This window comes from Psammomys obesus, unplaced genomic scaffold (assembly GCF_907164565.1).
Source record: "Psammomys obesus unplaced genomic scaffold, mPsaObe1.curated_primary_1811, whole genome shotgun sequence".
Classification (NCBI taxonomy): domain Eukaryota; kingdom Metazoa; phylum Chordata; class Mammalia; order Rodentia; family Muridae; genus Psammomys; species Psammomys obesus.
The window spans coordinates 41,339,590-41,352,584 of NW_026585895.1; the positions used below are offsets into that span (position 1 = coordinate 41,339,590).

Genomic DNA, 12,995 nt, shown 5'->3' on the forward strand with positions numbered 1-12,995 from the left:
TTCCACCTTAACTCTCCAGCACAGCTACTTATTTGGCCAATCACAAAGTGATAGAGAACAATGTATTCAAAATACTAAAATAGGAAATGCTTCATAATGTTGACAGGAAGTCCTGGCTGTAATCAGATCTGCAACCCCTGCACAGAAACCAGCATTTGAATAAAACAAGAATAATCTACACAGTTCACAAAAACATCAACAACCAAATTCTGCCAGCAGATGAAGTGATCTTTCTGTATCCTCCTATCTGAAATATATACTGTGACATCAGCTTTCTTCCTGTCATTCCAGCCCTCTCTCCATCGTAAGACTTATTCTCATTTTGTAGAGCATCCACTCCTCCTGTCCTCCTTCTGAATGAACACCTTTTAAAACTCAGGACCAAATGTTAACATCAAAGATGGTAGCAATACAACCGATATCACCATGGCCAAATTAATTAAAGCAAGCATTTAATTAAAGCAAACTTATTTATATTGCTTTACATTGGCCTCCTCCTCCTGAGGAGGGATTAGAGAAGGCAGCATTGGAGGTGAGGAAGACAAGGTATTTTACAAAGCTAACAGGTAGAGGGTTTCCAAATGGGGGATTTGGTATGTAAATTAGGCAGAGTTAAGGGAACAGACAAGTTAGGCCTAAAGACCTCTTGAAATAAAGACATTGTTGGAAGGTGGACATTACAACAGGTAGTCATAACAAGTTAGTCATTGGTGGCCATAACAACACTTTTCAAACAAAAACATGATTACCATTCCTGGAACAGGCAGAACAAACCATTTGTAGTTAAGGTTACACACAGGGAACAGATCAATCTTGAGGAACAGAGATTTAATCATAAACTGACATGAACCTAGTTTGTCTTTACTGTAAGATGGCTTTTAAGCCTAAAATGAAGGCAGACTGGGTCTTCTCGGAACGTCAAAAAAAGAAAAAATAAGATGCAAATCTCCTGAGGTTAATTATCTGGGCCCTGCTACATAAGAAATTTGCTCGTCACAAGCACAATGTTTCTTCCTGGATGTCTCCTATAATGAGAAAAAATCTGTATGGAAATGCAAGGCATAGAGCATGTCCAGTATGCATGATGCCTCGGATGCGTCCTCAACGCTGCAAAAATAAAAATGAATAAAACAGGCCCACAAAAGTAAACATTATTTTCAACAAAATTCATGGCCAGAAATTAGAGAAATGGGAGAAAAAGATTTCTTCTACCTTCCTAGGTTCAGTGTCTAGCGGACTGTGAATTAAACCAGTAAAAGCAAGGTGAACAGAAGAAAAGACAGTTTAAAAATACTTTATACCCATGAGATTCACAGAAAAGAAATGAAGCTCAGCAGAGTGCTTAGAATTGGACTTATGCCACATTTTAACAAAGGAACAGAGTTGAGAATTTCAAAAGACATAAATAATGAGGAAATGACTTGGAAATGCGTGGGAGTAACTGATGGAAGCCAAGGGATTTAAGAAAAGCTTACTTGTGTGCCCACATTTCAGCACTGACTCTTGGGTGTAAGTCATTCTCTTTGTGTGGGAGAAAGGAGTATTTTCACAAGAGAAATGTATAACATCTTTACAAGAGAAACTTTTCTATTCGAAAGCAGGAAATAACAGAGCAGAGAACTTCTGTATCTCTTGTTCCTCAGCCACTTCTAGTTCAAAACAGGGATGTTTCTCTTCCTAGAGTAGGCTTACAGCTAGCTTATCACTACACAGCTGTTTGAAAGAACCTAAATAAATGATGCATTTGATACACGGACTTACAGAATACAGTGTCCTATGAGCCCACAGCTTCGGAGCTTAGGTGGCTTCACCCAGCAATTATGTGGCTACAGAAATCTTAGGCTTACCATCAACTGTGAGATACCAGGAAGTGTGCCTTCCAGTGACCTGCCTAGGAACAAATTAGTATTCAAAAATCTGAAGGGTGTTTTGGACTGAATGTAGATCATTTTACACTGCCATAAAACTGGAAAACATTTTATGTAGAGTGCTTTCAAGTTTGTATCCCAAAGTGACATTTTACAGTGACACGCTCTCATTCTGCCAAATTTATACCGACTGGGAAAACTAAAGTTCATTCCATATGTAGCCACAAGGGAACGGAGTAAAAGTCATAGAAAACTAGTAAAAAGCCATTTATGGTTCTATATGTCTGTTCCTTTGTCTTTTGTTTTGTTTTTCTTCTGAAACAAGCTACACTTGAATTCATTATCTTCTTAGCTCACCACAGTCTAGCTTTGGGAGCCATCATTACATGTTTTCAAAACCATGTCTTTCTGTTTCCTAATTCTTCTTGGTAGTGTGTGGTAGTGTCTTATGGATTATTTATGTGATAGAATCAGTACAGTATAGTAACATATGGTTTTTCTTGACTCATTTCATTCAATATGGCTAACAATTAATTTGTATATTAATCTAAGAGGCATGGAAACTAAATACAGAAGACACTGAAGATCACTGGGAGAGGTGTTCCTTCAGGAACACACACTAACTTTGTGAGACACTAAGTTGGATTCTGTCATACATTCTTAGCATGATGAAGGCACTTAGATTCTGGCATTAATGTACTCATGAAGGAAAAAAGAAAAGAGAATAAGATGCAAAGCTTGTCATGATGAATATTATACTTTAAACAAGGAAATAGACAAATAAAGTGCTATAATATTACAAATGCTGCTGCAGAATTAATATCACAAAGGAAAAAATGGCTTGTTCTAATTGTGAGGACTAAAAAAACAAAGAATGATATGTTTGAGCTTAGTTTGGAAATGTCTGTCTATGTTTTAGAGGTAGATATAGCAGTGAATAAAGCAAATAATTACTATAGCCATGGAGATGGCATTAATCCATTTCTGTTGCCATAACACGGTGTCCCAGAATCTAAGTTCTGAAGAAAGAGGTTGATTGTGGTTCCATATCTAGAGATCTAAGATCAAGTGACCACATCTGGGGATGAGCTGCCTGGTGTTCAAAGCAGTGACCGGCATTGAATATCTGAAAGACAAAAATGCATCTACATCCCCTTGTGCCACCTCTACTAGAAAAGCTATCACAATTTACGTATGCCCCTCCCCCTCGGGAGAGCCTATCTAAACCTCTATCAACTCTCAAGCCCTCCTCTAAACTCCGTAGACAAAGTTCCTATTCTTTTAATATTTCACCCATTTGGACCCATCTTTTAACAAATTATGTCTTGAAGGACACACTGAAACCGTGTTCAACATGAGCAGATATGCTTGGGGACGCCCCTTTTGGAAAAGGTAAATCCTGTCACCTTCTATCTTAACCCGGTAATTGGGTGAGAGAAAGTGGGAAGACACAAACACGTACTTCAGAATCTAATGTGTGCAACTATGATAGAAAATTTATATGCTTTTTCAACACATGTAACTAAAAGGCTCAAATTGTCTACTTTGTTCTCTGAACTATCTGGTCTTGCCCTTCACCTCTTCCTCCTCTTCGACTTCTTTTTCCTTATGTAGATTTAAAGGGCCATCAGTTTTTCAGTAAATGACCTTGCTTTTTAAATTTTTGTTACTAAACACCTTAGCAAGCAATCACTCAGAGCTGACTCGTTTCTGTCAGTGGATCCCACACTTTTCCCGTGCCATTCTGCCTTCACCAGCTCACGAATGTTGGTTCACTGACAACACAGTCAAACTGTCAGCTTAGAAATTAAATGACTTGTCATTCTCAAGTTTTTCGCTGTATAAACTCAGAATCAACACCAAACGCTTGCTGAAGCAGGCAAACTATGAACAATGAATTGCTCAGGATTTTTAGGGCTACCTCACTAGAACTACGAATTACAAGGATTTTAGGACTACCTCTGCCAATTCAGGGTCACAAGCGCTTCAGAACAAATTCCTAGTCCTGTTCTGTCCACCTCCGCTGTTCTTCAAATGATATCTTTCAAGCAGGAAAGAAGTCTTGGAAAAGGTAAAGAAAGGAAACTTCTGCTCTCCCTACTGGTATCAGAAGCATAGTCCTCCTTGGACTTCAGAGGACACACAGTAAGCCCCAAGCTCTTCCCTCACAGTGCGGCTAGTTGATGGCTGTTGTGTGCAGACACTGAAGCCTCTTGACTGTCCAGGTGGAGGGGCCATCCTGATTCACAATAGGACTAGCATAGAAATGCAACGGCCCCTGTATAATAACCTCCTTGTGTTCTGTAGAAACTTGTGTAGTCTACCAAATTGTTACGTATTTTCTTTCAAAATTAGCTGCTTTCTGGAGGTTTCTTGTCAGACCATAATTAATATATCACAGAAAAATTATTTCACTTTGTTCTGCTTTACTTTCTGTTGCCTGCTGCTTATTTGTTCTCTAAATATTTTCCTTCTGGTCTTGATGTCTTCAAAGACTCTTTGTACTGAGAGATTGGTCCCTAGGGTGACAGCATTAGAAGATGCTATGAAGCCTTTAAGAAATGAAACTGCTAGAAGGTCCTTGGTCACTGGGGACTGACAGTAGAGAATAGTTCTCCAGGGACCCTTGAGTTATCTCAACAGAAGTGTAATAAGAGAAACATATCATGCCTCTGTCTCTCTGGTTCCTGCCTTGAGCTATGTTCTTCTGGCTTCTGTATATAATCTCATCGCTATTTGACATGATGTGAACCACCAGGATTTACCCTCACCGCAGAACTAGCTCTGTGTTATGTGGAATCTAAAACTCTGAACTAAATAAGCTTTTTTCTTTTTAAAGTTAGCCTGTTACTGGTATTTCGTTCTGGTAATGAACATCTGACTTATAGCAGTGATCTGTAAGTATTTAGCATTTCTTGGCTGTTTCCTTGTATTTCTGATAGATGGAAATTGTTTATGTATCATCTACATAACCACACAGAAAAGGCTTCTGTAATTAGAAAAATGATCTATCAATCATCTCTTTCTTGAAAGCACTGGGCTAGAAAGTTTTCCCAAATGCAAAACCTCTTAATATCTCATAGTAACCTGGATGCCACCTTCCTTAAATGAGTAAATTAAGGAGTGAGGGCTTCTTATTTAGAAGGAAGGTTGTGAACCTTAACCTTAGCTACACATTAGTGTAATGGGAGGTTTTAAATATTCTTAATTTCATGCAAAAGTCCAAAACCACTCAGTGATTGTCTCTAGGACAGAAACTAGCACATTTCCCAAAGTCCCCCAGATGCTTCAGAGGTCTGTTTCAGCTAAAGCCACTAAAGCAGCAGCAGCAGCAGCAAAAGAGAAAAATAAGGGAGTGTGTCGCTGCAGCAGAGGGAGGCTCCACCTTAGCTGGAACCAGCGCCGTGTGTCAAAAAACCCAGATGATGTCAGCTCAGGCATAAATTAAAAAACTCAGATATAGCTTACTACCCATTTCCTACTCAGTGTGCTTCCCAGTCCTCCTGATAGACAAACACAGACTCCAGGGTGATCACTTAAGCGGATTCTGGGGCTCTAATGGCTCTTACAACGAACAACTTCCTCCTTCCATCATACTCATATCCTTCCTTTAGATATTCAAGGCCCACAATTTCTGATCAAGTCTGGATTTCCAGAGTAAATTAATTTGTACTTTATTTTAAATTTTAGTGACTAGGGGTCCCTTCAGAGATCGAAACTTTAACCAAAGACCGTGCATGGAGAAGACCTAGAACCCCTGCTCAAATGTAGCCCATGGCTGCTCAGTTTTCAAGTGGGTGCCCTAGTAAGGGGCATGTCTCTGACATGAACTCAGTGGCTGGCTCTTTGATCACCTCCCTCTGAGAGGGGAGCAGCCTTACCAGGCCACAGAGGAAGATGATGCAGCCATCCATGATGAGAACTGATAGGCTAGGGTCAGATAGAAGTGGAGGAGGTCCTCCCCTATGAGTGGACGAGGGAAGGGGTATAGGGGGAAAAAAAGGAGAGAGGGTCGGACTGTGAGTAGAGGGGCTACCACTGGGATACAAAGTAAATAAATTATAATAAATAAATAAATAAATAAATAAATAAATAATTCATTATAAAAAGGAGACTAAAAATAATAAAATCATTACATAATATACATATAGTATTTAGTTGGACTGCAATTTCAACTAAACAGCATTTTTATATATCCGAATAAACCATCATTCAGCTGAGTACATTATGTTGCATTTTTTGCTTTAGATGTAAATGTTTAGGTTTTTAAGAAAATCTAATTTTACATAATGGATTTCAAGGACTATAGTATAATTTATTAAAGCATGTATTATGGACATTTCAAAAGTAAGCTATTTATTTTAAGATGTATACAAATTTGATAATTTGTACTATTATAAAATACAGTTGTTCAAATACATAATGTTACATCTTTACTTTTGTATCTGTGTGGGTTTTTCCTCTGAGTACCAAATCCTTGGCAGAAGCAAGTTAAAATTTCTCTTTTTCCAATCAGGCTCCAGTGTCTAAAACTGTGACTCATTCTGAGGGTGGGTCTTTCTGCCTAGGCCCAGTCACTGAACTTGTGTGACCCACTCTGAGGCCTATCTTCCTGACTAGTTGATTCTGTCTTGTAAATTTCTCACAAGAATAGCCAGTAGTGGGCAGTAGAGTCCTCTCTGTATTTCTCACTCTAGTCAAACTGACAATAAAGGTTCTCTACTACATGTGTACTGCTTATCAATGAGAACTAAAAGATATATCTTCTTAAATCCTGTCATTCTGTAACTGATGCCCAAACACCTTGTCTAAGCATCGCCATCATCTTGAACATTTCAAATACTGTCTAAAAGCCCAAACCAATCCTCTGCTACAGACTTCTGTCCTCTAGACATCTCACATATGTTGGAGACTATGGATGGGATTTTCTAAAACTCAGTCAAAAAAGCACTTTCTTCTTTTCGGTGTACTGCTTACCTCAATGTAGAAAGTCATTAATACAAGGGCCCTGTTTGTAGCACAGTTCAAGTTAATTAACTTTTAAAAATATTTTATTTCTTTATGTTTTTTTTTAATTTATTTACGTATTCATTCATTCACTTCACATCCCAATCATAGCCCCCTCCCTTCCCACCTCCTGGTCCTACACTGTCTCCCTTTTCCCCTATGCCCCTACCCTACCCTGAAAGAGGAATCCCTCAGTCCTTATGAGACTTGATGTGCTGGGGTGGGTCTGTGGAAAGGGTAGGGGGCTCACCTTTTCTGAAGTTATTTACCTTTTTAAGACCCTAACAACTTATGAGTTAGAAGTGTGGCCCTTATGGCTACAGCTCTGAAACAGTACGTAGTCATTATAACCTATAGTGTAAGCTACTTTATAATTCAGTTTTGAGCATATTCATGTCTCTGTTGTTATTTTTATTTGTTTTGTTTTTGTTTTTCAAGACAGGGTTTCTCTACATAGCCCAGGCTGTCCTGGAACTCACTTTGTAGAGCAGACTGGCCTCTAACTAACAGATATGCCTGCCTCTTCCTTCTAAGTGCTGGGATTAAAGTGTGCTCCATCATGCCCAGCTTGCATATTCATGTCAAACTGAGGCAACAGAATAGGTTAAGAAAAAAAATAACAAAACTCCCTATAATAATTACAGTCAAAAGCAAAGTTTTATTTTTTAATGATGAAAAAATCCTTTAAAAAGATAATATTTTAAAATTATTTAGACAGTTGGACTGCTGGACTTATTTAACAGTTTTCTAAGTTCCAATGGTAATAGAAATATTTTATACAAAGATTTATTCCTCATTAGTTTTACAAGTGTTTAGGGAATTTCTATGTTATGTTCAATTTGAAAGAAAACAGGACACTGTGAAGAGTACAAAGAAGTTCAAGGTGGGTTCCTGAGGCTCAGGAGCTTTTATGTCTTTATAAAGACAAGGAAAACATAGAGAGCAAACATCTGAACAGGCTTGCAGTTCTGTCTGTCGAGGCAGAACTCACTGGAAATGAAATAGGTGGCAGCCTCCACATGAAGTAGAATTGAATATTTCCCAGAATAGTCTGCCTAAATTATGTGCTCAGAAATGTATAGAGGCAAATGCTGAAACTGTGCTCATTGTCTTCATTGGGTGCATCCCCACCGATATCTACCTTTTCTTCATGGTTGGATATTTCATCCTTTTCCCACTAAAGCATAAGCCCTAGAAAGGCCGACAATTGCTTGTTTTGCCTACTGCAATTGCTGTGTCATGTAAGACAATATTTTTAGAAGGAATGAGAACCGATATAAGAATTTGACGTGTTACTAATAGCACAATATTATGCACTAGGTAAGTCTTATTAAAAAGAGGTTTGTAAAGGTTCATGAGCCCACAAGATCAATTTTGAGAAGACTTGCCTGGTGATGATCTTTCTGACATGTTCCCATGATGTGAGAGGCATGTGTTAGAGATAGAGACACTTATGTGAATACACACTCCCTCTCCCTTCTTTCCACTTTTCTTCTTTCCTTTCACTCTTTTTAAGCCATGAGGATTGATCTAAGAGGTCTTCACCGGAATCACTCTGTCTTACCCTAATTACTCCCAAAGTCCCCACATCCTTATCAACATAGTTGGTTTATAAATACCCTCTTTACACTTCACAACAAAAATCCAATTTGAGCACATGAGACCTTAGGGAACACACTCAGAACAATAAACATATCACAGTGATGCACAGAATTGTTTAAATAAACAAATGAGTGGTTATTATTAGATAAGACTGTGAGCAAGCATGCATACACACACACACACACACACACACACACACACACACACACACTCCTGTTTGTATGGAGGCCAGAGGATAATTTTATGAAGTTGATTCTCTTCCTTAGGCATTTAACGATGGAGCCAGGCTGCTGAGCTTGCACTGCTGAAACATCACACTGTCTCAGAAGAACATAGTTTTGAAGAACTAGAAGGGTTTCCCATGATCTTCTGTTTCTCTTAGTTTCACACTGGGATACATTTTGTTCAGATTTCTCAGTTCTTCAGGAAATATGGACAATCTGGTTATAGTTGCCAAAGATTTGGTTCCTTGGGGTCCAACTTTTTCCATGTATTTAGCTCTATACTAGTCTAGTGATTTAATCACCCTCGGTAACTCCACATGGCTAAACTTCTCCTAGAAGCGATCCCCCCCACACACACACTCACATGATACAGGTGTGTCACAGGGCCACTTCTGCTGTTTGGGTGGTCACAGGGATATATATGTGTTTTTGATTGTTGCCGTGATTCAGTAGCTGTGTGTTTTCTATCGGGATAAAAAGCTGCTGGGTAAACAGCAGTCCCCGATGGGCTACTTTCCAGTGGTCAAGAAAGGAAGCAATTTTCTTTTATGTTTCCTGATTTCCTTCAACAATTAAAAACACAATGTAACATGGAGAGTGGAGGGCTGATTTAGCCTCTCAAGTACTTGTATTATAAGTATGAAGCAATAAAACCCAGAGTGTGCATGTATATAAGATATTGAACTTACCTTTCTGCTACTTTCAAAAGCATCTTTAGTTATATCATTTTTTATTATTTTTCAGAAGAATATATATATATATTTCTTTATTAATTACATTTTATTCACTTTGTATCCCCCCTGTGGTTCCCTCCCTCCTCTCCTCCCAATCCCTCCCTTCCTCCACCCTCTGCATGCATGCCCCTCCCTAAGTCCACTGTTAGGGGAGGTCTTCTTTTCCTTCCTTCTGCTCCTAGTCAATTAGGTCTCATCAGGAGTGGCTGCATTGTCTTCTTCTGTGGCCTGGTAATGCTGCTTCCCCCTCAGGGGGAGGTAATTAAAGAGCAGGCCAATCAGTTCATGTCAAAGACAGTCCCTGTTCCTATTACAATGGAACCCACTTGGATACTGAACTGTCATGGGCTACATCTGTACAGGGGTCTAGGTTATCTCCATGCATAGTCCTTGGTTGGAGTATCAGTCTCAGGAAAGACCCCTGTGCTCAGAATTTTTGATTCTGTTGCTCTCCTTGTAGAGTTCCTGTCCTCTCCAGATCTTACTGTTTTCCACTTGTTATATCATTTTTTTAAATGATGAGAACATTGTTTCTAACTTAATTTTTTAGGGTTGTATCTAAATGCTTTTATTAATTATACAGCTGTATTAGAAAATTCTGTTACAAATATGTAAAATGTACATATAATTCCATGCATTGCTAACTTTAAATATTGATGGAAAAATTAAGATCATATACTAGAATTATATTTGCTTCTCTCTTGGTACAATGACTTAAAAGCTGAGTCACTTTATTAAAAAAATGAAAACATTAGTAACACCACAAAGACTGCATTATCATTTTTCACTAATTGATGTTTTAGTCATGAGCTTTTCCTGCATAAGTTTTTGCTTTCTTATAGAATTTAAAAGTAGATCACTAACAATATGAATTAATTAAAATTTATAAAAAGAAGCATAAACTGTACAAGAAATATACTCTATGTACATGTAATATATGCATATATTCTGCACAACTCTGGTTATACAGAATCCAATGAGAAAAATTGCACTTAAAGTCTTTCACACGTTAAGAAACAGAAAACTGGAATTATCTCTCTTAATGTTCATTAACTATAATGTTGGATTATGTTCATGCTTAAGTATGCAAGTAATAAAATCTGTATTCCAAATATCGTACTCAATTTTCTATTTCATGGTGTGAAGAGACACCATGACCACCCCAACTATTATAAAGAAAACACATTTTATTGTGGCTGGCTTACAGTTTCAGAGGTTCAGTCCCCTGTAATCATGGTGGGAAACATGGTGGCACACAGCAGACATGGTACTGAAGAGGGAGGTGTGAGTTCTATACTTGGATTGGCAGGGAGAGCACTGGGCCTGGATTGAGTATTTGAAACCCCCAAAGCCCATCCCAAGTGATACACTTCATACAAGGCCACACCTACTCTACCAAGGCTACACCTCCTAATAGTATCTTTTCTTAGCTACTAACCATTCAAGTCTATGAGCCTATGGGGACCATTCTTACGCAAACTACCACATTCCACTCTGTGGCCTTCATAGGCTTGTAGCCATATTATAATGAAAACAATGCATTTAGTCCAACTTCAAAAGTTCCCATCCATAATAGTTTCTGTACCTAGCAGTGTATTGAAGCAGATGTTGAAGCTCATAACCAAAATGGACAGAGTGCAGACAATATTATGAAAGAAGGGGGAGATAGAAAGATGTGGAAGGGACAGGAGCCCCACAAAAAGAGCAACAGAACCAAAAAATCTGGACACAGAGGTCTTTTCTGAGACTGCTACTCCAACCAAGGACCATTAATGGAGATAACATAGAATCCCTGCACAGCTGTAGCCCATTGGGAGCCCAGTTTCCCAGTGGATTTCCTAGTAAGGGGAACTCAGACTGTCTCTGACATGAACTCAGTGGCTGGCTCTTTGATCACTTTCCCCTGAGGAGGGAGCAGCCTTACCAGGCCACAGAGGAAGACAATGCAGCCAGTCCTGATGAGACCTGATAGACTAGGGTCAGATGGAAGGGGAGATGGACTTGGAGAGGAGCATGGGAGGAGATGAGGGAAGGAAGGTGGGATTAGTAGGGCAGGGAGGGGGCTACAGCTGTGATACAAAGTGAATAAACTATAATTAATATAAAAAATAAAATTAAAACAAAACAAAAAGTTCAGTTTCTTTCGAGACCCATGGCAATATTTCAACTGTAATGTCCTGTAAAATTAAAATCAAAAAGAGAAACACATACTCCCATTATGTAATGGCACAGGGTATATATTACCACTCCAAAGGGGAGTAAAGAAGAGCATAGTAAGAAAATATGGACCAATGCAAGACCACAAAACAGCAAGGCATGTCAAAGGATTCTTCAAATCTCAAACCCCTTTTAGCTATGTTGACAACAACACACTTCATTTTTGGCTGGTTAACAGGTATCCCACAACTCCGGCATCTTCAACGATTTGAGTTCTTCCACAAAAACCAGGCTTCGCTTTCACAGCTTCACACAATGGCTTCCCGGGGCCTCCACACAGGGATGCCTCTGACACATGCCTGGCTTTAGTAGATTTCCTTAGCTGTGGAGATAGATTCTACAACCTCTTTCTTGTATCCTTGACTCCAAAGCCAGAACTTCAGGGCCAAAGTTGCTAAGTTCTTCTGCTTGCTAGGACTGAACCATGACCCCCTCATTCAAATGCATTTTCACACTTTCTGTTTTTAATACTTTTCTTGATTGCCTAACTTTGGTTGTCCTGCCTAACTTGCTCTGTCAACCAGGCTGGCTGAAAATTCAGGGATCTTTCTGCCTCTGTCTCAAAAGATGAAAAGCAAGCACCACTACCCCAGACCTAACAGAAAACAAAATTAACAGGATCTTTGGAGGGTCCAAATATACTGCTAGATCTTTTTCTTCACTTCAGAAACGAAACATTAAAAAAAGTTCTGTCTCCTGTGTGTGTGTGTGTTTGCGTCTGTGTGTGTATATCCTTTGCATGTTTATCGTGGCTTCCAGTTTTGTGTTCTTCTGAGATTTCTGAGTGTGCATATGAGTGGTTCTCTGTGTCTTGTAACTTCTCTTGGGCATTTCACCTAGTTTATTTTTTTCCAATTCTGATGTTATGTTTTGTTTTTCTTAGTATATTTTATCATTATCCTCAAAAGCCTGTTTGTTTCTAATAAGAAACAGAAAGAGAGTGAATGCTGATGGGAGAGGAGGTGATGAGAATCTGGGAGGAGTATAGGGAGGGGAAACAAATTTAATCAGGATATATTATGTAAGAAAAATATCTATTTTCAATTGAAGGGGGGAAAAGGCTATAAATCACCAAGAAAGAGAAAGAAAGAAAGAAAGAAAGAAAGAAAGAAAGAAAGAAAGAAAGAAAGAAAGAAAGAATTATGCATTTCACTGTAGAAGAAGGGAGAAAACTTGAGCAACACCTCATACTGTGTTTTGCAGTTTTTTAGCACTAAAAGTGATTTCAGTGTTGGTTAAAAATAAATTGAAATATAACAAAGCAAATCAGAAAGTATCAGGTTTCATTAACTTTTATATTACTTAATACGTTGACTATAGTCTCTGAAAGAAAAAAAAAAATC

The 12,995-nt window shown here is 38.6% G+C and overlaps 1 protein-coding gene across 1 annotated transcript in view; it reads left to right on the forward strand.

The window, feature by feature from the left end:
• Positions 1 to 12,995, forward strand: part of Lrp1b (LDL receptor related protein 1B) — a 2,073,786-nt gene that overhangs the window by 1,456,669 nt on the left and 604,122 nt on the right. The gene's annotated exons all lie outside the window — the stretch shown is intronic.